A 4,229-nucleotide genomic window follows, 5' to 3' on the forward strand; every position below is an offset into this window, starting at 1 on the left:
TGGGGCCAGGCCTCACCAGCCAACCACGGGGCACCTGCAGCAACAGGTCTCTCGCCGTCCAGGGGCTGGGTGTTCGGGCGCCGTGGGGATGAGCTGCTGTCTGCACGGCAGCCAAGTTTGTATTGTTGAGCCCGGGGAGGCCCCTGGGTGGCTCCTGGAGAGCCTGGTCACATTTCTTCCTGCCCTTGGCCTTAGAGCTCATCATGGTTCACGCCGTTTCTGGTTCCAAAAGGACCTGTGTTCATAAAGACCACATGTTAGGACAGCACCAAAGTGTCTAGAAATCCAGGCCAGGAGGAGGAGGGAGGGGGTTTGGCTGTGCCCGCCAGTGGCCTGAGAGCCCTCCCACCCACAGAGACCTGGCCCGGGGCCTGTGGGGAGGGCGTGGCCCACGGTCCCCAGCGCTGGCTGTCTCTGGGTTCCAGGAGAACTGCGCGATCCTCGGGGAGCTGGTAAGGCTGCAGGCTCAGAAGTCCCGCCTGCTGGGATTCAGCACGCGTGCCGACTCTGTGCTGGAGATGAACATGGCCAAGACCAGCCAGGTGGTGGCCACTTTCCTAGGTAACCCCGCCTCCCCGAGTCCCAGTGGGGACGGGGGTCAGGTGGACCTTGACTGGACGTGGTGCTGCCTGAGACCCCACTGTGTCAGCCCTTGGGGGTCGCCTTCCCCAACCCTTCATTCTGCCTCGAGGGGCGTGGGGTGGGGGGCGGCTGGGCGGCTGCCACAGGGACATAGCTGAGCCTCTCCCCTCCGCCCGCAGATGAGCTGGCCCAGAAGCTGAAGCCCCTCGGGGAGCAGGAGCGGCCCTGATCCTGGAGCTAAAGAAGGCTGAGTGCCAGAGGCGGGGCCTGCACTTTGATGGGCCCATCAACGTCTAGGACCTGCGCTACTACATGAACCAGGGGGAGGAGACGCGCTACCACGTGGACCAGTACCTGCTCAATGAGTCCTTCCCCATGCAGGTGGTCACGCGCGGGCGGCTGGGCATCTCCCAGGAGCTGCTGGGGCTGACCTTCGACCTGGAGGAAGGCGCCAACATGCGTCACGAAGATGAAGATGTGAGGCTCTACACGGTCCGGGATGTGGCCTCGGGCAAGGTCATCCATCAGCAAGTTCTACCTGGACCTCTACCCTCGGTGCATGCGTGGGGGAACCTGTCGGCCGTGGGCCGGGGCTCCTCTGTGGTAGCGGGGCCTCACCCGCGTCCCTCCCCAGGGAAGGGAAGTCCGGGCACATGGCCTGCTTTGGCCTGCAGCCGGGCTGCCTGCAGCAGGACGGGAGGCGCCAGATTGCCATCGCGGCCATGGTGGCCAACTTCACCAAGCCTACGCCCAACCCGCCCTCCCTGTTCCAGCATGATGAGCTGGAGACCTACTTCCATGAGTTCTGGCAAGCGATGCACCAGCTCCGCTCCCAGGAGGGTGCGGGCGAGGGGCTGAAGGCAGGGGGCGGGGAGGGCCCGGGCTCTCCCGTGGTCCTCAGGCAGGCCCTCGCCACGGGATTCTTCCGCTGATGTCACCCCGCACGAGGAGACGCCCTCGGTGTCAGTTTCCATCATCAAACCCCACGCACTGGGCGCGTAAACAACGGAAGTGGATGTCCTCGAGACTCTGGAGGCTGGAAGTCCCAGATCAAGGAGTCAGGACTGGTTCCCTGCATGTTAAATACAGGTATTCAAGAGTTGCCTTTAAAAAAGACAAAATAGAAGAAAGGAACGTTGCATGCAAGGCCGGTGAGTGATGAGTGATGAGAACCAGAGGTTAGGCTCTGGGGCCGGGAGCACCACGCCCTGTGAGGCCCTGGGGCTGCTGCCAGTCTCGGTGGAGGCTCAGCAAGTCCCAGTGACTTCCCAATGTGGGGGGGGGTCCCCAGATGAGCGTCTGGGCCCAGGACCCAGTGCTCGTTCAGTCTTCCTGCAGTCAGCCCTTCGTCCTGAGAGCGATGCTCTCACAGACTGCAACCGGAGCGCGTGGGGACACTTTACTGAGCTGTGCAGCCGTCACTACTGCCCTGTTCTGGAACATTTCCCTCACCCCAAAAAGGTCCCTCACGCCCTTAGTTATCATTCCCTCCCCTCCCCTGTCCCTGACAACCAGGAACCCACTCTGACTCTGTGGATCTACCTGTTCTGGACGTTTCCCCTCAGTGGGGTCACACCCTGTGTGTCCTTCTGTGTCTGACTTCTCTCGCTGAGCACCGTGTTCTCACGGTGCATCCACGTGGCAGCGAGTGGCAGGGCTTCACACCTTTGCGTGGTCGAGGGCCGGAAAAAAGACAAACGAAAAGAAGGGCACGTTGCCTGCGACTCTGGTGACAGCCGGGGATGAGAACCAGAGGGTAGGCTCTGGGGCCGGGAGCGCCGCGCCCTGTGAAGCCCTGGCGCTGCTGCCAGTCTCGGCGGGGCACGAGCAGCGCCGTCCCCCAGGAGCTGCTGGACAAGCTCATCAAGTCCCGGCTGGCCAACCCCCGTGCGGCCGGGCCGAGGGAAAGGAAAGGGGCTCCCGGACCGCCCGGCTGGAAAGCGCGGCCTGGACACAGTGCCAGCGCCCCCGTCTCCTTCCTCCCGCCCTCCAGGCCTCTTCAACCTGCGCCAGATCGTCCTGGCCAAGGTGGACCAGGCCCTGCACACGCAGACGCCCTCGGACCCGGCCTAGGACAATGCCCGCCTCTGCCAGGAGATCCTCGGGGTCCCAGCCACGCCAGGTAGCCAAGCGCACGCCGGGCCCACCTTAGCGGTCGGTTGGCGGCTACTGCCCAGGTCAAGAGGATCCTCTGGTGGTGTGTGAAGGGGGACCGACTGACGGGCTCTGGTCGAGGCTCGCTGACCTCTGGCCTCTTCCTGCCTGGGTTCCTGGGCTGGTCCCTCCAGCTGTGGCCCGCGGAGTCCGAGGGTGGGCTGGGCGTATCTGCACGTGCTTTCTGGAGAGCCTGGAAGAGGCAGGAGAGGGCTTCATACCCTGGACGGAACGCGTCGACGAGGTTTGCCCGAGCGTGTCGGTGCGGAGACGCAGTTCACTCCCTCGTGAGCGCTTTAACCCGCGCTCTCCCCGTGCTGGAGGGCGAGCCCTGACTCATCCCTCGGAGCCTCGGGCAGCTGTCCCTGTAAGAGGCTTAGGGGTGAACCCTCGTGAGCTTCAGCAGAAAGTCGGCAAAGATTGATTTGTGTCCCTCCACTGAGTTGCCCGCAAGGTCCCCGTTTTCTAGAAGTGTTGGGCCAATACTCCCTCTAGTGGCAGGGGACTCAGACAGGGCTGCTTTGAGGCCCCAAGCTCTGGGCTCTGGGGAAGGGGCACGGAGCGGCCAGGGGGCCGGGCAGGAGCCTCTCCGCATGTGTCCCAGGGACCCACCTGCCTGCGACCTTCGGCCACCTGGCAGGAAGCTACGACGCCCAGTCCTATGGCTACCTGTGCAGCGAGGTGTACTCCGCGGACACGGTCCACACACTCGTTTCAAGCAGGAGGGCGTCCTGAGTGGCAAGGTGAGAGGCCGGCCTGCCGTGCAGACCAACACGGAGGTCCTTGGCCTGGGCCTAGATGCTTGTGCCGCCCGCCTGGGCCTGCCAGGCTCTGAGGGCCCTGCCCAGAACCCCCTGCTCCCCTGCCCTTTGTTGAGTCACAGCAGAGGTGGCCACACCCACACCCTCCGTGAAGGGGGTGCTCCACCCTCCTGCAGCCCCGCCCCCTCTCCTCAGGTTGCCATGGACTACAGAAGCTGCATTCTGAGGCCAGGGGGCTCCGAGGATGCCAAGGGCATGGTGAAGCTCTTCCTGGGTTGTGACCCCATGCAGGACGCCTTCCTCCTGAGCAAAGGGCTGCAGGTTGAGGGCTGCAAGCCGCCGGCCTGCTGACGGCACGGGGTTTTGCCCCCCCAGGCGGGCCGGGTGCCTTAGCGCCCCGTCGGGGCGGGGGAGGGGCCGTGTGTCCTCCCAGCCCCCGAGTCCCCGGCGGCCGGCCTAGGCCAAAAGTCTCCACCTGGAAGTGTCTGGAAAGCCTGGCATCAAGGCTCCCCCTTGTTGCACTAATGCAATCCCTTCCTGGGGAGCTTTCCTGGTAACAAAACGGTTCTTTGAAAACGCAGCCATTAATAAAAAAGACTCTACTCCTGGTCTCTGCCTGCCGTCCCTTCCACCACAGGAGTGGCATGGGGGCCGTCACACTGGGGGGAGTTCTGACCTTGGTCGGGGATCAGCCCTGGGGCCGTGGTGACGCGTCTGGGTCACTGGGAGACG

At 64.1% G+C, this 4,229-nt stretch overlaps 1 pseudogene across 1 annotated transcript; it reads left to right on the top strand.

The window, feature by feature from the left end:
- The first annotated feature begins 419 nt into the window (after positions 1-419).
- Positions 420-3,848, top strand: LOC309621466 (thimet oligopeptidase-like; annotated as a pseudogene). Its single transcript has 6 exons — positions 420-561; positions 762-1,137; positions 1,217-1,412; positions 2,584-2,704; positions 3,341-3,479; positions 3,693-3,848. The product of its transcript is annotated as a thimet oligopeptidase-like (transcript).
- Positions 3,849-4,229: the final 381 nt, after the last annotated feature.

The sequence above is a fragment of the Balaenoptera borealis genome, assembly GCF_965194805.1.
Source record: "Balaenoptera borealis genome assembly, contig: HAP1_SCAFFOLD_477, whole genome shotgun sequence".
Taxonomy (NCBI): Eukaryota; Metazoa; Chordata; class Mammalia; order Artiodactyla; family Balaenopteridae; genus Balaenoptera; species Balaenoptera borealis.